The sequence below is a fragment of the Corvus cornix genome, chromosome 8 (assembly GCF_000738735.6).
Source record: "Corvus cornix cornix isolate S_Up_H32 chromosome 8, ASM73873v5, whole genome shotgun sequence".
NCBI classification, from domain to species: Eukaryota; Metazoa; Chordata; class Aves; order Passeriformes; family Corvidae; genus Corvus; species Corvus cornix.
Genome location: NC_046338.1, coordinates 15091068 through 15111333, shown reverse-complemented (window position 1 = coordinate 15111333; position 20266 = coordinate 15091068). Strand labels below are relative to the sequence as shown.

At 42.4% G+C, this 20266-nt stretch overlaps 1 long non-coding RNA gene across 5 annotated transcripts; it reads right to left on the bottom strand.

Moving 5' to 3' along the window:
• Positions 1 to 1624: 1624 nt before the first annotated feature.
• On the bottom strand, positions 1625 to 20020 carry LOC104695317. 5 transcript variants are annotated; one of them, XR_002047632.3, is made up of 6 exons: positions 19304 to 20020; positions 13294 to 13339; positions 12963 to 13055; positions 8756 to 8892; positions 5827 to 5923; positions 1625 to 2659 (listed from the first exon to the last, which is right to left on the bottom strand). It is a non-coding gene; the product is annotated as an uncharacterized LOC104695317 (long non-coding RNA). The 5 variants fall into 5 exon arrangements; XR_005602549.1 differs by lacking the exon at positions 13294 to 13339 and having other exon boundaries at positions 19304 to 20019; XR_005602550.1 differs by lacking the exon at positions 12963 to 13055 and having other exon boundaries at positions 19304 to 20018.
• Between the last annotated feature and the right edge of the window lie 246 nt (positions 20021 to 20266).

Below are 20266 nucleotides of genomic sequence, written 5' to 3'. Positions count from 1 at the left end.
ATATCGATGACTGTCTCTTTTGATATAGCTATTATTGCTTTTTTTTTTTTTTTTTTTTTTTTTTTTTTTAAGATAGAGAAACCAGGTTTCCAGAATGACTAAGAGACTTTACAAAGGTCAAACAGTAAGTCAGGGACAAAGACAGAAACAGACTAGTTCTTCCCGATCTTATTCTCAATCTACCCCATTAACAGATTGTTCAACCATGAAAAACGATCTCTTCCCTGTGAAAAGGTAGGTTTTGCAAGGAAGATAACAAGTTCCACCCGTCTCTCCAGCTGATACTAGCAATAGTGAAAATTTCATTCTGCAGAAAAACTGCCGATGCAGCACTTGTAAAAAAACTCCAAATTCATGTGCAGATCAGAAACTGCCGGAGCACTTTCAACAGCTGCAGCTACCACACACTTGCAGAGAGTCATTTGAACTCATCAGATCTGACTCTGGGACAGACAGCAGAGCCCAGATGGCTCGGCAGTACACAAAGCCCTCCAGCCTCACGTGGGACGAGGCACGGCGTGGTTGGGGCCCCGCAGATTTTCTGGGCCCCAGGTTAAGATGGGAGAGCCCAGTGCAGCAGCCCCACCGGCCGCCCGCCGTGCTGCTAAACGGGGGATGCCGACAGGACACGTACACGTGCAAGCATTTAAATAGTTGTTATTGGGGACTACACGAAAGCCTACAATAGACATTTTGCCTTGGGATGTTTTCACTGCTCTGTTGCAAAAAAAGCAATAAAATATGTGCTAGTCTGAGGGCTCTTTCTCTGTTTAACCAGCCCCTTTATTATTATCCAGCTTCTCTCAGTACATATGCTTTCTCCTGACAAGGCTGTACTGCTCCAAAGGGCAAAGCTCAGGTCTCAGGCAGGGGTTCTCGTCTTTTTTACGTGTCTGACTTCACTACAGGTCAGACTGGGATGGATTTGAGGGTGTCTGTCCACAGGCCTGTACAAAGCTGGCCCTTTCAGCTGAGCCAGGTAACTGACCCCAAGCCCAGCCTGGCTGCACAGGGTGAGAGCTGTGCCAACCCTGCATCCCACCCCACCACCCCGCCCATGGCGCTGGGAGCACCCACAGCAAAAGGGTGTTCAGCAGTGCCGGCCGTCCACATCCCCGGCAGTAACCAGCTGGAGGAAGCTTGGAAAGCCCGGCCTTTTTATTCTCCAGAATTAAGACTTTGATTAGCTGCTGGCACAAGACCAAAACTCCATCTGAAATGCTTTAGACAACCCATCTGCACTGGGTTTGGGAGCCTGAGGAGCGCATGCTGTGGCCCGCTCCTCACCCTTGCCAGGCGAAAACAAGGGGGAAAGCAGAGGGTGCGGAGCCTGGTTGGGGAGGAGCGCCCAGGGGCAGTGGGAGCGCTCTCACCTCCGCACCCAACCCGAACGCACCGCCTCATGCCGCCCCTCCGGGCTGCCCCAGCCTGCACAGCTGCAGCCCGCGGGGCCTGGCCCGGGGCTCCATGGCCACCCTGGGGGTCGCAGGCTGGGTCCTGCCAGTCCCTGTGCTTGGGGGAAGCCTGGGCTGCGCTCCTCCTGCACCCACCCGTGGCTGGGGGCCCTTCCCTCCCCTTACCCTCCCAGACCCCCGTGGTCCTTCAGGAGCACCTCATGATAAATTCCGTAATTATTCAGCTCTTACTACCAACACCAAAATACATTGCTCAGAGTAAGTTAGCTGAAATTCATTAGAATAAGACATCTAGTAGGCACATGTACTTTATTAGCCTCTTACACCAATAGTTTTAATTAGGTACATATTTCACAACTCTGAAGCTGCTCGAGTGAAGGGCTCCTTTTATCTCTCTTATTTACAGTAACAAGCTCTCAAACAAATACCACCGTAACTAAACTCAGATTAAAAAAAAAAAAATTAAATTTTCACTAATAGTGACCTACTCAAGCCTTAAGTTTGGTAAACTTTGGATTTTTAACTGATGAAGGAAATACCCTGCAGCCAGACAGGGCTCTGGGGCGGATGCCCCTGGCCCCAGCCCTGCCTCCATGTCACCTTCAGATGGGGAGAAGAGCGGTGCCTCGGATAGAGACCGCGGGGATGAGAAAAGTGATTAAATCCAGAATGTTGCTGAATTATTAATGAGGAATTTAAATGATGTTATAAAAGAGGGAAATACAGGCGAAAATGTTACACATTCATGGAATTTTTACTCATGCATAATAATAAGCTGAAAACACTTTCGTTATAATGCTTCCGAAATCGCAGGGCGGGCAGGGGGGTGGGCGCCATGCCTTTCTCGGCCCCGCCCGCCCTCACGCCACTCGGCGATCAAGGGCGCCACCTGGCGGACGCTGCGGCGAACGGCGCGCGCCGCCGCCTGGCGCGGGGGAGGTGATGGCGGGGCCGCCGCCCGCCCGGGCGCCGCGATGGCCGCCATGAGCTCTGCCCGGCCCCGGGGCTCTACGCCGGCCTAGGCGCTTCGGGCCGCCGTCGCTGGGGGCAGCGGACGTGGCTGCGGCAGTCCCGCTGGCGGGCGCTACTCCTGTGGCCGCACCCTGCGTTATTTGCTTTCTCACCTGCGGTGCAGACAGGTTTTCACTTCACAGGCGTTGGCAGAGCCCTCCTGCCCGGGGAGAGCAGCTTGTCTGCGTACATTCAACCGCCTTGTCAGCCTCTGGGGCTAATGCTGCCTAATGCTGTAAATAAATAAATAAATAAAAACAATGTTGCAGGGAATAGGCATATGAGAAGAGCCCCTTTCTTCCCCTTGCATACCTGGAGCCCACCTGCTCCTGGGCAGCAGAGTGGGCTGCTTGAGCCCGCCAGTCCGGGGGCTGTGGACACCTGTCTGAATTACCAAGCCGCTTCCTTGGGAGCAACAGCAGTAGCTGGGACACGGAGAACGGGTTTCCCCATGGCAAAGCTGCAAGTGGCACATACCCCACAGAGCTGTGTTTTTGTCAAATGTCTATGTAGTCTTTTCTGTAAAAACTTCCCACACTGTCTCTCCAGACTCCCTGTACCAAAGTGCAGTTTGTCTCATCTAAAGACTCACATGACACTTGAGGGCCTCATCTTTAAAAAGCTATTTAAGGTTTTACACAATCAGGCAGGCATTTGTATCATCTACCACAAGTCCCAGTCATCATTTCCCTTTTCCATGGCAGGGGAAGAAACCTGCAAGCTCACAAAACTGGAACACAACCTAAGCCACAAAGTCTCTCAGACCTGCATGTCCCTCTGGAGGAATTCCTTGGGGACATCCTGTACTTCCAGGTGCCTTTCAGTCCGATCAAGCTGGTTTTGGTAGCTCTGCAAAGCAGAGAGCCACCACCTGACTATAGTGGCAGCAAATAAGGCAAGAACAATCCCAGGCCATTCTGGGCTGTAAGGTCTATACAAATCCTGGAAGTCCTGCTGAATGCTAACTGGCAGCGAGCACCAATTACTGAGTAATGGGCTCTCCACATGCCCCTTTACTTAATAAGTAGACACAGTCTGCACCCACTTTTGGAGCTCAGTTGTCTCTGGTTGTAACACCAAGTGAATGCTTTGCAGAGGGCCAGTCTCACAGTGACTAAAGCTCAGATCATTACAGCAAAGTCTCAACCAAAAGAAACTGCCACGCTCTTCCCAATTGGAGCAGATGAAATAAAGGCTCTTGGACACAGTTCCTACATAGGAGCCTGCCAGAGCCTAATAATTGCAACATGCTGTGACTCTAAAACAAATGTGTCATGGAGAGATACCCAGGCTAATTCTGAGGGAGTTAAATTTGCCTGGACGAAACTCTTCATTAGCACAGTGTTATTTCTACCAGTGCTCCAGCCACTTGTGGTCCCTTCGCCTGTCACTGCACAGAGTACATTCGCTATTGTGAGCCATGGATGGCAGCCGGGGTCCCTCTGGGCAAAGCAATGACATTCAGACCTGAAAAAATTTGTGCTTTCTTTTCTCCTTTGCTTCTTATGAAATTTCAATTGACCATATTCTCATTATTCCTTTGCTTGGACAACACTGTAAAATTTTTGCTGAATTTTGGGCACTGCGGTCCCTTCACATTTTCTGTCACAGGACAGCCCTGACTTTAGCTAGATGGAAATGCAAACCAGGTTTCACTGAATGCTCAAGCGCCACATTTTCTCCCTAGATCTTCAAAGGGAGATTCTGAAGAGAAGATAACAGAGAAGATCTCTGTGAAATTATGGTGCAAAAAGAAGTTACTGCCAAATAATCCCAAAGCATCTGAGATAGTTTCCACAAAGAAAGCAGCAGGGACTCCTAAAACACAGTTTCTATACATCCTTATTAGGAATGTGACACCATTTCTTTCACAGCTAACACTATGAAAGGCTGCTGGAATGTTCAAAGGAACTTTGGTAGGTTTATTTTTCTCTTCGGGAAACAAAAGTTATCACTAAAGGCCTTATAAAAGGTAAGAAACTTTGACAACCTTGAGTCTCTGCAGGCAGCAATTACATGCAAAAGGTTGCCCCCAGTTTATATCCCTTAGCTGTTTTACATTTTTGACACTGAAAGGAGGGCGTTTGTAGTCAAGTAGTTAGCATCATGCTATTGTTTAATGAAACTAGCTGCGTAAGTGTAATGCCACAGCTGAGACTTTTTTACATGTGAGCAAGTCAGTGAATTCAGAACCGTGGTTTTGCAGCAGCCACAATTTTCACCCCATGTATTATGGACTATCTGACAGTATTATGGACAAGGAGCCATCTCTGTGTGTGCCAGAAGAGAGAAACCAGCCACTGCAATGAAGCCCAGCTGAAGTTTTAGTTGTCCCAAAAGACACATTAAATTCCAACTTCATGGATTTATTACTATACATTTAACTGATGCGGGCATTTTTATCTGAAATTAGTTTCTTCCTAATTTTGTGTATACATGTGCCACACAGTGAGGTAATGATGACTGTCCCATACACATACTTTAGTTCTATGTCATGACATCCTGTTAAATGTAGTTACCAGGATGGACTTTTCTTTGGTTTTAATTCTGAAGTGCATACAGGAGGTAGAAATAGAACCCACTGACTGCACTAGTTTATTGTGTGAACAAGGCAGCCAATACAGATGTGGAACTCCATATTCATGCCTCAGCATGGGTATCTCTTCAGTATTGCACCTTCACACCTGCAGGTATTTATATGATCACACACTGAAATAAATGCAGCATGTGTGGGTGTGTAGAGCTGCACCTGAACATATAATGAGACATGCAAAGAAATACACCAAGTTTTGTTGCAACCCCACTTGACAACATTCTTGTCCATTTTGTCCTGCACGTTCTGTGTTCTGTAGCGTTATCCCTGCTGCTGCTGAATCTTTCTCTGGTCTGGATTGGACCCACCTGCCTCTCTCATCCCAGGGAAAAAAAACTACTTTGTCACTTCCTCACTGCTTTCATTCTAAAGACTAATTCCTGTGAACCATCTGCCTATCCAACTTCTGTTGAGCTTGAAGTAGCTGGAAATGAAACTGGGCACAGAAGGCAATTCCACACCCTTTGGGTCTGCTTATTTGCCTGCTTCATAAAGATCACCCGGGCTTTTCCTATAGGCAGCTACTGACTGGCAAGTCCTGCTCCGGCACAGAAATACTGCACATCCTGGGATTGGTTTTGAGAGCCCTCTTTCAGCCAGTGAAAGGACACAAACCTAAAACCTCATGGCGTTTGTGCAGTGTAGAGCCTAGTATTTAGTATAGTAAAACTATTATTACATCAAAGAGCACAAGGAACACAGACATTGTTCTCCCCCTTTTTCAGAGGAGGAAACTGAGCCAAGGTATCCAAGTAAATTGCCCAAGAAAGCATCAGTTAGGCTAAATATTGGAACATCCCTACTTACATGGAATTTCAAGCTGTGAAGTAATTTAAAGCTCCTTAAGACTGAACAAGTGCCTGCCAGAAAGGTTTAGACATCACATCATTGGTGGTAGCTTAGACTACAAGAGAAAACACAAAGAAAATGAAACCATTATTGCTATGCAAAAGTTCTGAAGCCACTGGACTGTGACTTAGAAACATTTGGACGTTGTGTTATAGTTACGCTCCACCATAAAGACTTGAAGTCTGCGTATCTGTATATATTTTAAGGAAACAGGAATATTAAGAAGTATAAGTCACTCCTTAATACTTCACAGGCAGACTTGGCATTTCCTAATGGCAAGTGTAGGAGAAAGTGCTGCTTAGTCTTTAGGCCAAGGGACTGTGAGTAGAGGAACAAATTCCCCTCTGATTTTTTTTTGCCTCATAACTGGCTAAATCAATCAATCATTCCATGCATTAGTTAACACATCTATGTCACAGATAACATCTCTAAGTATTTCCTTTTTCCAAAGGAGAGGGCCCCTCTTTGCCCAGTCACAGATTCTGTTTTCCCTTCCCTTCTGACAGATGCTTTGGCGAAAGAGAGATTTGTTTTATGACATTTACTGCATTTGTTGTGCTGACATCACAGAGTCAACAAGAACAAGTATTTATACTTCTATTATGCCTTCATTGAACTGAACAAGGTGTTCAACAGGACATTTTAATTATAATCCCACTTCTAACAGCATGAGTAAAGGTGTTTAAAAAACACAATCAAGCATGAAATAGAACAGTAAACATGCCATTTCAATTACAAAATTATGTATAAGCACATCCTTGCACAGCATAACATTTGAAGACTGCAAGAGATGCTAAAATCTTCATTGAAACCCTGGGAGGTTTTGTGCACAGGATTGAAGGAGGCAAAATACTCCTTGCTCACACTCCTTTGTAAATTCACACTGAATGTTTGACTCCAGGGAGAAATTCATGAAGCCCCAAACTGACAATTTTTTGTACAGATTTCCATGGAGAAAAAGTACCTTGAGCTTTTTTTCCCATTGCACTGTCATGTCAGACACCTGTTCTGTTTGCAGAGCTCTTTTTCACTTCCCAGCCTAACAGTGCTGGAATTGAAAAGCAAATGTCCTAGCAGATCCTTGCACTGTTATCTAGCCCACCTACCTGTACCAGTAAAGTGCTCTCCAGCAGGAATGTAACAGAGGAAATACTATTTCATGTTTATAGTTACATATGACCCACCAGAAACTCCTGGACATCTGTGGCCCCTCTGGGCACAGGAGGATACTGGGCTACCCTGCAAAGTGCTGTAAATCCCCCAGGCTGCCACCGATATACTGTGACTTCACCTAGTCCCTGATTCAGGAAACTGATGCAATACATTGTTTTACAGTGGACCTTAGGGGAACTTTGTTTCCAAAGCTGCACCCTGGAAACAGCTGGGAAGCTGCCTGATGGTTGCAGAGACACTCACTCCAGGAGCTTCTGAGTGAGTATATGATGCTTCAGTTTGGCAAAGTCCACCCTCTCTCTCTGTCTCCAGTGAATCAACGCACACTGCTTAGAATAATACAACCAGGTTGTCACAGAAGCCTGACAGCTGTGACAGGCTGCTGTAATTCAGATCTTTTCAGCATTCTAAACAAAAGAGAATGTTGATGCTTCCAGTGGTTAGGACCAGGGACAGATAGGGAGGCCAGTTCTGTCCGTGTGGAGAAAAGCGTGCAGAAAAAAGGGCTGCTGAGGTGGGAAGATGAAGGTCACAAGCAGATTTGCCAGCTTTCTGCAGCCAGATGAGGATGTGGACACTGCTAGGTGCGACTTTCCCCTGTCCTTCAGGTAAACTCCTCTCTCCAAAGCAGCAGCACAATGTCCTCCTGCTTTTCCACACAGCCCCAGTGAGGAGAAAATTGGAACAACTTGCATTTCTGCCATGCAGATTAGACTTGAACCAATGCTCTATGCATTGAGCTCACAAAGACATCTGGAAATCATAATGTGAAATCTGGCGCTATCTCATGATCTGGACTATTATCTTTTCCACAAACTGTACTGTTCTGTTTAATAGACTATGTGATCGTCTATGGTATAGAGTCTTCTAGAAAATTTGACCTGAAAATTACTCCATTATTGTGATTTGATATGATTAACTTTCTCAAAAATTTTATGGTCATTTAGGTGACCCTGTAAATACAGTCAATAATTAGGTGAGGTATATAAGTATCAATATTTAACAAGCTGCCAAACATATATGTAAAAGCATTTAATTGACAAGAAACTGTATGGGGATATGTAGGTATTTAATGGGACAGACAGCATTAAGTTTGACTGTCATTCCTTTTTTGAAGTACAATTTGTTATTCTTTCACTAGCCTTTCAGAGCTGAAGGAAAAACTCAGCATATATTTTTCCATTTCTGGAAGAACCTGTCTTTCTTAAAATGCCAGAGCACCTCATTAGTGGAAGCCTTGGTTAGCTTGTAGATAGCTGGCAGAGGTGTTTTGTTGTGCTTGTTTCCACTTCATTTTTCTCCGCTATTACGAGTAAGTAGAACTAAAACCACAGTTTTCATTGCCTTTAATGGGAGCAGAATCTGCTTTTACTTCATGGCTATTTTCCATTCTTCTCCTGGCACTACACAGAAATGCATGTGAGGTGAGATTCAGTGGAGAGGTGACTTGGCGGTGAGGGTTCCAAAAGCCAACACTAAATGCAGATAACATATTTTTTACTAGTTATGCACATCTACAGGTCCTGGCAGAAACTGAAGAGAAACCCTATATGGAGAAGTCATTAACCAAGATTTGAATTTGGGAAATACAGGAAATATGGAGGAACCTAAAACTTAAGGCTCACATTTAACATCTCTCTACTTAAAGCAAATCAGAAAATGTGGCAAAGCTGTGAAGTTCATTAATCCTAGAAGAAATGAACATGAGACCTACCTGATTCCTGAAGCTTCTCCTTGAATGTACCATTTTTGTTAGAGGGCAGTTGTGCTGCTTCTTTTCTCTTTCAGAACTGCTGGAGCCAGTTCAGGTCCTCCCCAGCTTCTGGATAAATTGAGTTCCAACATGTACAACTGAACAAATACACAGAAGGTTTTAAATCATTTTCTCACCACCGGATATAACTCAGGGCATAATTATAAATTTGGATCATAACTAGTTTGTCCTGAATCGTTATGAGAGGTAACAAAGCATGGGAAGAAAAACATCTCATTGATGAAGAGAACATAATTTTCAGGGTCAGTTTCAGAAAGCCGTATGTTTTATCCATACATTCAACGCAGAAACAAGCATGAAGCTTGGCATTTGAAAGGTCAGATTTTAAATTGAAGCCATTGTTCAAACATCTTCCCTTGCGATGAGAAGCAGAAACAGCTTAGGCAAAGCAATCTAAGCCTTCCCTTTCTGGTTCTCTTGTGCACAAGGGAGCTGGAGTCAAGAGCAGTCTCAGGGCTGGTCTATCTGTGCCTGCCTCCAGTAGGCATTTGTTTCTCTTCCCCAGGGACGAACATGTCCAAAGGATGAAACCTGTGCAGGATGAATTCCTGACCATTGCTGCTGGGCATTGCTGAGACCCAGAGCCTGGACCATGGGACACTGTGTACTGCTACTGGGCTGGCACCTGGAGCACCAGCCAAGCCCACCTATGGGGACAGGGTGGAGAGCGGTGATATGGGCTCATCAGCAAGCCCAAGAGGTGTCAAGACCTTGTGGGCACAAAAGCAGAGGGGAGTGAAAAGGAATTAGCTGAGAGATGATACAACTGCTCTGCAGAGCACAGCCACAACAGGAGCTGTAATCACAGAGGAAACAGTGTCTGTCTGAAACACTATTTCTGCTTTTTTTGTGTAAATATAGGAACTATGACTTCATGTCTCACACTTTGAGAGATGTACTCTTGGGCTGGTTTCCTACCATATCAGAGCTCTAAGAAATCCAAAACATGCCTCTCTGTTTCAGTTCTGGCTGGAGGTTAATCTCTAGAAACAAGTAATGTAACATTTCCATCTATCTTTTCTACTCTTTTGGCAGTTTTAATTATACTAATATGCTATGACAATTTAAACAAGACACATCTCAGCTTCTGGCCTGCTCTGTAATGGTTCAGCTGCTACATGTGCTCCAGCATATTTTGCTCAGACAGGCTGCTGCTGGAGGCAAGGGGGAGACAGAATAGTGCCCTTCTGTCATGAGAGGTTTCATTGCACTGATCATTGTATGTTTGACAGATTCTTTGTCAATGTCAAGTGTCTTTTGTGGTTAAGCCCAGTAAAACTAAAACAAAAGGTCTCCTAGATATTAGATATATAGTGACATTACTGAATTCACTTGGAGGCAGTAATTTTTTGTCAGCCTATGAAAAGAAAAATGGAGCTAATGGGAAAACAAAAGGAAGATGCTGGCGTGCCTTTTTAGCTATTTTTGTTTATGTCAGACATTGTGATTGACATCTGGCCCAGAACACCCCTTCAACCATTGACCCTGGTGTCATGAAACAGAACAAAGAGAAATTGCCAGCCAAAAAACCACCACTGGCTCAGAAAGCACTCCTTTTTGTTTATTTTCTTTTAAGTGTTTCATTTTCAGTAATCAGTATTGTTACACAAAAGTAGTTCGCTCACATGCACTCCCCAATTACTACTTGGACTTTTAAGTTTCCTTCATGTTTGCTTTCTTCCTGCTTGCTTGAATGGCACCAGAGTGCTGGTTTGGTTGGATGACAGTCTGTCATAACAGTGATGTTTGAGGTTAGTGAAAACTGACATGAAAAATACAATCCACTGGCCTTTAACCGAAATCGCAGCTCTGGTTTTTGTGGAGTTGGCAGGCAGCATTTTTAAGCCCCTTTCACGGTGAAGGCAGTTACAGCATGTTTTTCTCTGTATCAAACAGTTCCATCATGAAGTACATTATCTACGTCTGTTGTCATATCAAGATATTGTCTTTGAAGAGCAGTTTGCTGTTTCTTATATGGGCACTGCTCTTTTGAAGTGTCCTAAAAGGGTTAAGGTAATTTTATGGCCATTCTCCAGGGCCAGGCCAAATACAAAGCTTTAAAATTTGTTTAAGAGTGATTTTAGGGAAGTACCAGAGAGCAGAATAGGTTCTGCAGGCACACAGCTCCAAGGAGTCTTTGTCACCACCATTCTACAAGTGCTGTAGAATTTCAGAGACTTGGTCAAAATTATATATCAGCAAGAGGAAATTATTCCTTAAATTTCTAACTTCATCTTGAAAGTATGATGCTGAACATAATAGCAAAATAAGACTTTTCACAAGATGAGAGCAAGACAATCCATCAGCCACTTCCCTCCATATACTTATATGCTGAAATCATATCAGAATGTTTACCCTAATAAAAAACTGCCTTAATCACTTAAAAAATTCTATGGAAGTTTGCCCTTGAATGCATCACATGTGCCAGAGTTAAACATTCTTGCACCATTTTAACAGGGTGCCCTTCAGGACACTGGGGTATATTCTCCTGTTGAAGCAGACACTTAACTCCCCTCAGCATTAATAGCAGATATGCTTATACTTTGAGGGGACAATTTCTCTCTGTCTCTTTGCACAGTGCTCTAAGAAGACCTTTGAAGAAATTGAGAAAAACAGAGAGCACAGTATATTAATTTTAAGGAGATGAAAGCAGTACATGTCATTCCTGAATTTCATGGAAAATGCACCGTTAGTAACAAAGATGAGTAGAAAATTTCAAAATCATTCTGAGCAGCATTAAAATCATCCTTCCCTGATTTTCTGTTTTCCCCTTCTTTTCAAAGCACATACATTAAACTCATTTTATGCTTATAATGTATATAATGATTCTAGACAACATAAGAAGGACACTGGGATTCTTCCTATTTCAACGTATAAAGTGGCAAGCCAATTTATGCAGCTTAAACCATTGCTAAAGAAGATGTATCAAAAATTGCCTGTGATCATTACAAATAACAGCCTGAAATGTTCACAAGAAGCTGTTTGCTTATCATATTTTCATTAAAACATCTTTTCACCTGATTTTCTTTTCCCATGCCTGTAACCTGCATTGTAATCAGTCTTATTAACTGAGAACATAAATATGATTTATTATGGTCTGATAATGGAAGCTACATGGACCAAGAGAAGGGATATATTGTCCTTTGATAAAATGGCTCTTTTCTCTCAAATAGAGCTCTATCATGAGAGCATGCAGAATGTAGTGAGTGATTATTTCCTGAGGGTGAATGATGGCAGAACCCTACAGAAAATCTTCTTGTTGGCCATGACAGCCTCCGAGTGTCCCCAAATCTCACTGAGTTTGACAACCTGCAGACACTTTTGATGAACTGTATTCTTCTGTCAGAGACAGCCTGTCTGGGAGGAGAAAAGGGAACCTTTATCGTCTGATCTGCTATTATTGTCTTGATCTTTTATAAGCAATCTCTAATGCACATGAATATAATATCCTTTCACAGAAGTGCCAAACATAATAGAAATGTAGTTAAAGGACCCTTTTCCCGGTTATGTAAATGTCCTAATACCATAATTAGAAAAGATGGGTTGCGAATGATAGCAGTAAGGAAAGGGTAATCAAAATGTTTTAACATTATCTTTCTGTTTTAAAGACCAAAATCTGTGACAAATAGCATTTATGGTAGATATGAGGAACCAGCTTCTGCTGAAGCTTTTACCTAAAAAGAAAATAGTTTTGAGTGTAAAACTGTTATATTTTCATAAAACACATAAATGGCAGCTGGTCTTAAGCCAGGAATGATTACTGGCAGATATGACTTAAAGAAAATGAGTATTCCACTCAAAATTCCTCCATGGCTGTTACAGAAAGAACAAAGCATTATTATTAAGTAGTGTATTTGAACAAAGGGGTGTTCAAGACCAGCTAAGTTCGCCAACAAACCTCTCTTTTATCTACATCCAGAAGAACATGCATACCCAAATATTTTTCAATTAACAGCTGTACACATTAGCAAAACACCCGTCTTTCTCAGCTCAAGCAGTCTGGCTTATTTATCAGAAAAAATGAACTGTTTTTGGGGGAAGGTTTCCAAGTTCCCCAGTAAAAGCAAGATACTTGATTTTTCATTAACCTTTTGACATCTGGAGCTGGGATGTCCCAATATTAACTACTAATGGTCTTTTGCATTACCAGTTGGTGTTGAGAGAAGTCCCAATTGTCAGAGTCAAAAGGTTAATCAGCAATTTCACACCAGTGATGTGGTCAGAGTTCGCATGTTACTGCCTAAACAGGAGGAAGAAGAAAATAAAGTCATTAACAGAAAACTACATCCCAACATTATTAAATCCCTCTTGTATTTTTTTTTTTTTTTGCTAGAAAATATTCCATGATCTGTTTACTAAATATTTTGACTTTTTAGAGGACTTTGCAAACCTTTTCTGGGAAGTCCAGGTCCAAATATGTGACCAACTTCTTTGGTTTATTCTACTCTCAAAAGAAAAAAAAGTGAAATTTTACTTACCCACCAAGAGCTCATTCCAGACCAGCGTGAGAGAAAAGTCTTGCGCCTGTAACCCATGGAGATTTTAGTAAACCTCTCCAAATGGCCTAATTCAGCCTGAGAGTTGTGTCCTCCCTGCTGGAAGTGAAGACATCTGCGTGTCCATTGATTCAGGGTGAATTTCATAGTGCAGATGCCATACCAGAGATAAAGAACACTGCAGAGCAAAAACCTGAGTATAGACTTTTCCCTCCTACCCCTCTTTCTGTTTTGATTGTAGAAAATAAGTCAACAGCAGCATTCCCTTAACAAATACAGACAGCAATATTATTTCATGTGAAACTACTCACATAAACAGCTAGGCTAGTACCTCAGCTGGTGTCATTTTACCATACACATATCATACTTTAACTTGGGGCCCAAGAGCTCTCCTATCCATAGAAAAAAAAGATTTATTTTCTAAAACAAAATATAAAATATTGCTGACCACATTACAGCTTGGCATTTGCTAACAATTACAATGTTCACACAAAATGACTTCTCATTTGCCCTGCTATTACCTGAAATTGTTAACCATTGCTTGTCTTGTGCTTAGCCCTGATCAAAAACCTTCTGATATCACCATATTTATCAGGCTAGTTCTATGGTCTTGAAACATTATTTTTCCTGTGTCCAAGACAAATAAGTAATGAATCTTGCCCAAAACAACCACCTTCATCCTGGATATTTTCTGCATCAGATGGTTCCTCTCATCTCTTTCTCCAGTTCCAACAGAATCTACAGCTAAAATCTTTCCTCTCTTGATTGCTTCAGTTTAAATGGGGACAAGATTTTACCCTGGAATGGTCTGAAAAAAATACCAGTCTTTCCAAGTGCCCTATTACTTTGTCCACCAATCAGCTGCCTATGGAGCCTGAATGTCCTTGTACATCATCCCAGTCCCCACCTGCATAATTGGCTGCATATGTTTATGCAATTAGAAATGGTGAAAATCTAATAAAAATTAGGACAAATCTGAGCAAGCTATAATTCTGTTTAATCTCTCAAACTGGATTGCTGAAAACTTGCTGAATTCCCCAAACCTCTCTCAGGTGCCAATGAGTGAGTCAATATCATACCAAAGATCTCACAGCATAGCAGACATAAATTCTACTTCCAGAATCTCATACACACCCTCAAATAATGAATCTAATGTCTCTAAAGTACTGTAAGGAAAAAAAAAAGCAGTTTCCTCCAGTTACCAGCATTGTACTCAGTGGCTTATAGTGTAAAAAAAAAGAACAGAGGGCAGATTTGCATGGGGAAAGAGTGGTCACTTTAAAGGCTGTGCCTTCTTATACAGTATATGTATATATGTACTGAAGCAATCCAAGTCTCCTGCCTCCAAGGGAGGACCACTGACATTGGCATACTTGGCTTTGCTAGGTCATATTGGCAAGCTCTGAGAAACTCCACATGGTGGGAGAATGAGTTTGTTTCATCTCAATGTGATGCCTCTCCAGACTTTACTTTTAAAAGCCTGTTTTGCACTTTGTTTTATAGTGTGATGGTAACTGGTGGCTTGCATAGAAATAATCACCAGTGTAGAATAATCCCAGATCACTTCATTGTGATTTTGGTTGAAATTATGAGAAATTTTCCTTGAATGGGAAAACAGGATTATTTAGAGTTGAAGCACAGTAGATCAATTAATAACTCTGTTCTTGGAAGAAAGACCCCGGGATCCTTTAACTCAAGTTGCGAGGGTTTTGGGTTTGTATCTAAGCTAAACTAGGTATTTGTTGCAGAATGGGGCTGTTCAGTATGAAGAAGAAATTGCAAGGGTTGTGTCATTGTGTCCATAGGTCAGAAGAAAATGTTGTCTGCAGATCAACTGGTTCCTTTTCCTTTTTTCTCCCTCTATATTAATTTTCCTCATAGACTTCATTTCCAAATATGTGCCTTGTTTACTGTTTGAGATCATAGAGAATTTCAGTGAGGAGGTGACCAGGTCAGAAACATGTTTTCCATGATCACACAACTGAGATACTTCTCCCACTCATACATTATGGGATGCTGAGGTCATAGAAAATAGAACTGGAAGGGTTCATCCAATACCTGTCAGCATTCCCCAGATTTTTGACTTCTCTATCATAGAAATGCTCCAGTGATAGGTACTTCATCATCACTCCAGTCAATTATCCCAACAGATAACTCTCCTTTCCTAAGTGACAAATACAGTCTAACCACGAGAGAGACCGATTGCTTTTTTAGGCGTTACCTGTTTTGCTCAAATACAACTTAAACGTATTTACGCCTTTCACCTTGTTTCTTCATTTATTTCTGTCTCTGCTACCAGTCCTTCACCGTTTTTTACTTCACCTTTCTCCCTTCTACCTGACCATTCCTACATTAAGTCACTCCCTTTCTTTTTTGTCCTCTGAGCTATGTGCTCATTGGTACCCTTGCATTTCTTTTCTTCTTTGTGTCTTTCCAAACACATGAAAAACAAACTCTCACATGCCAGCAGCCTCGCTACAGAGACCTATCTCGACATCTCCGAGAAGGCAGCTAAAACACCACACTTTTATTCATTGCATCAGAACCACTTTTCTTAAACAATGAGAAATTAAACAGATGTATTCAAATTCAGGTCTAAAGGTGATGTTCTTGAGGTATGACTGAAGAGCGTAGCTAGCTATGGGAAGCACACTACATGCTCTGAACACACATATGAAGGAGCAGGCACTACACAGCCTCTAAAGAGGGACATCAGAACCCCTGGCAGTCATGGGAAACAGATGCTTGCTTCCTGCTGGCTGTTAAGGTGTTTCATGTACAAAATGAGTTACAACACAGGTATGGACCTACAGGTTCCAGAACACCAAATTAAGTGACTTTGTCTCAAATTTATGCCAGATGATGTACCATCAAAAAGAGCATCACCATAGGCAAAAAATTGTTTTACTTTTGTTGCCTCAAGTCAGGCCCATAGCAATATTGTAATGTACAGGTAGTACAGAAATCCAGTACTGTCCCTGGGGCACTGAAGGCTGCTTGGTCTAATAGGTATTTGGGGATCTTAAGATAATGTCCAAAATTCAGAGCAGCTCAAGTACTGGTGTTTCTTAAAAAAACAACTGTTTCAACTTCTTCTTTCAATTTTTGTCAGAAAAGTATTAAAGAAGTGACTACCCCTGCTACGGCAGGAAGCAGTATTATAAATAAATTGGAGGACTAAGGAAACTTACTCAACACTTACAAGAGGAAAACAAGTTTGTTTTCCTGCATGTTTCATAGCGCATTGTTGCTGCAATGTAAAGTTTTTGAACTGCATTATTTTCCTGTCTTCTTTGACCAGGATCTGTGCCTGAAAGGGCTCAGTGCAGTAGTCTGAAGCAAGACTATTGAGGTCACCTGATAGAGGAGCAGTTTGCATTAGCACTCAGGATGCACAGCAACGAGAAGCTCAGCCTGTGCCTCTCCATGGAAGGGCCACATATAAAGTGGGGAAACGAAACTTGGACTTCGGAGGCAAAGGTTCTTTGTTCCCTGCATGATCTCAGACAACATATTTCCTCTCTCCAAGACTCATTTTTTCCCCAAAATAGGGACTGACAGCTCGCTGTCTTCTCTCTCTGGGCTCGTGGCTCTTCCAGCTAGTGGCTGTTCCTGATTATGCGTAGGTCTGATGACTGTGAATCTGACCTCCAGGAGGCCTCTGGACACTTCTATATTATATTTGATAATGAAGCCCTCCTGTCTTATCCAATCAAGACAAAAAAAGTAAGTCAGACCAGAGAAAACTGTCTCAGCACAAAATGGCAGCCTCAGTGCAGCAAAGTCAGAGCCATTAGCTATCGACTACTATAGAAATACTGAAACTGCATCAGGGATTTCTTTCTTTAATTGCTATTTAGGGATTTAAATGAGATTTTTAAAAAGAAAGAAAGACAGAATGTTTAGTCTACAATCACTCTTTGCTGCCAATACAGGCTATCATATAAATTACTTAGACACTTTTAAAAATACATTATTTACTCAATAACCCATAATGGGTCCAGAGCTCCTTTTACACGCTATTATAGAAGTACATAATTGCTGAATTTTCAAATGGATATTTCTTCTAGGCAATAGTCTGTAATGGCTCCTTCAAAGCTCTTAGGCTTTTATCATATGAAGGCCTAAGTAGAAAATGTTTAGTTCACTGATCATTGACCTAATAGAGAGCAACAGCTTCTCTGGAACAACTATTGTCTGTTGGGGCAGATGATGTATGAATGACATTTAAAAAAATTCTTGGAAGTATGTGCTAGGGAAAAATTACTGTTCTGTACAAAGCAAATACTGCTGATAAGCTCCTCAGAATTCTTTTGTTTGGTCCTGCTTGGTTTAGTTTTTTATTTTCTGTGTGAGCCCAAGAGCGAAAGAAAACAGTTGGTTTTGTGTATGAAATGCAAACTCAGTCTAGGACCCATTCGGATCAATGAGAGACATTTTGATGTTCTCAGAGATCATTCAGCTCAATTAAAAGTTGTCTCAAATGAAACTGCAATGTAGGAAGCTGAATTCTGAAATTAGAGAAGGGATGCTGCAATGGGGCAAATCACATTTCTTAAAGTCATGCTGAACACAGTAAAACACACAGGCCTATCCTGTGCTTGATCTAGAAAGGAAATAGGCAACTTGACACATTTGCAGCACTATTGCTGCGAATCTCACAATCACTGAGCTGCTGTTCTCTTCTTCCATTTAGCTTTCAAGTCTGCTGCTTCTGTTTCAGACACAAAGAAAGGTTCAGGTTCCTAAAAGCTTGGTGTAAGAAAACACGTTTTCTCCTCCTACACACTTTGGGCAGTAAACCCCTTGGTATTACTGCCAAATAAACATCATCTGGGTCTAAGTGCAGGACCAGCAAGGATGAATGTGAGTTGGGGACAGTCAGGCAGAGACCCTCAGAGAGGCTGAAGGACACCTCCAGCTGTGAGACTGATGGGCCAGGGGAGAGCTCCTTGCTGGGTGGCACAGCTCTCTCAAGGGCTTGGGGCAGTGGGATGTGCAGCTCACCAAAGGAGGCTACTGAATAACCTGCTCACGTGCTGGGTGTGATCTTAACACTGTGTGCTATCAAACCAGACCAACTATCCCCAGCATAGCCCTGTTTTGTATGTGATCTGACATCAGAAGCACTTCCATGCCTTTTATCATTGGATTTCTCCAGCGTGGTAAGGCTGCCTGGGACTCCTAGCATTCTGGCATGATTAACACAAAAAAATACATTTGCTGGCAATTCTAATAGTTCCTTCTGTTTGATGCATCTGATCGAAGAGAAACTGAAATCACAGACCAATATGCACCCAGGCTGCACCAGTTAGCCTCATCATGCAAATGAGGCACACTTGCAGGTGAACTTATTAGAGATCAAATAGTTTTAGGCACTGCAGATAATGAAGGCAGAACGCTTATGTTGCAACAGTCAGAGCTGGAATTTAATCATGTTGTTGATACCTACTGCAGCAGTGAACAAACACAGAAACAGCCACAAAAATAAAACTCTTAGAATGAAAGGAAGGTATAAACTAGACAAATAAGAATAAAAAAGACCCAAACCAAGGAGCATAGTGGTTTTAGAGAAGGAAAAATCTTGCACATTAGATCTGGAAAGACTTTGAGCCCTGCTTTTTTCAGCTAAGCAGCTGGATAAGTCGGGGTTGCAAGGAGAAGCTGATGGGGTGTCACTGTCTGTTCCAAGAGAGAAATGGCTCCTACCTTTGGAGATGGCCCTGCAAGGAGAAAGGGCCATCTTTCTCCATGTGCCAAGCAGCACAATGCTTGAAATCAATGAGAGGGTGAAACATAGCCCACACTAGGAAGCAGCATCTACTAGGAAAGAATCAAGAATGAAACAGAGAAACAGCTTCCTGGAGTGGAATTTCTAACAGAGGTTACACAACTGACAGGCTGGATTAGCAATTTGGTAGACATTAAGAATAAATACATTCTGCAGAGGCATTATCCCCTTCTGTCTCAAGAACCCCTCACACGCACTTACCATCCTTTATGGAAACATCTGCAGAGACCCTGAGCAGGCCCACTAAGGTTTGCTCATTTTAAGGAGCAAAGATGAGACCCAGCAGGTGAAACCTGCAAAAGGGAAACATTTGAATTCCTTTTGGCAGACAGAAATGGATAAAAATACAGCTTGGCATTTCTTCTAATACCATTTGGTAGTAGAAGAGCTCCAAAGATGTCAACAGGAAGCTCTAGAGGTTAGAGGGAATGATGTAACCATATATGACATAATGCTTGTTGTAGAGATTTCCTGGAACTGATTGGTGCCATTCATGATAACAGCAGCCAGCGAGAGTGTGAGGACTGGGTGAAGGCCCAAGCAGCATTCAAGCATTGGATATTTTTCATTCTCTTTTAAAGCAATGTCTGGTCTCTCTTGTTTCAGATGCATAATAGAATAACTATGTGGTATTCCCATGCAGCTTGGTCTGGGAAGACTTGGAAGCAGCAAACTTACCAGCAATGTGCAGCTACTCCCACGCAAAGGCCCACAGAGAGAGAACTGCAGAGGTGGAAGGACAATGAATACTCTGAGCTCCTCCTTCCTCTAGAATGCCCTCCCCTCCATTCCTCTCTTATTCACAGAAATATAAGATGCAGTCAGGTCATCAGGATATTGTTTATGCCTAGTCTATATAGAAACGCTATGAAGTGCCATCTATGTTTAACAGGAGGCCTCTGATCTGTGTGAGTGGGTGGAAACCGATAGTGAGTGACACGGATGCTGACAATGGCACACAAACTCCACAACACTCTTAAAACTTTTAATTGCATTTAAAGTAATGTAACAAGGCAATGTTTAATGAGTACTTTGTTAAAGAAATTCTGACTTTATAAGCTAATTAAAGAGAAGGGAGGGTTACTGCACTAGGGCAAGAAATCCAGGCTGCTGAATGTCTATACTGTAGCAACATGTAATTCAGATTCAATTGGCAGCTTTGCA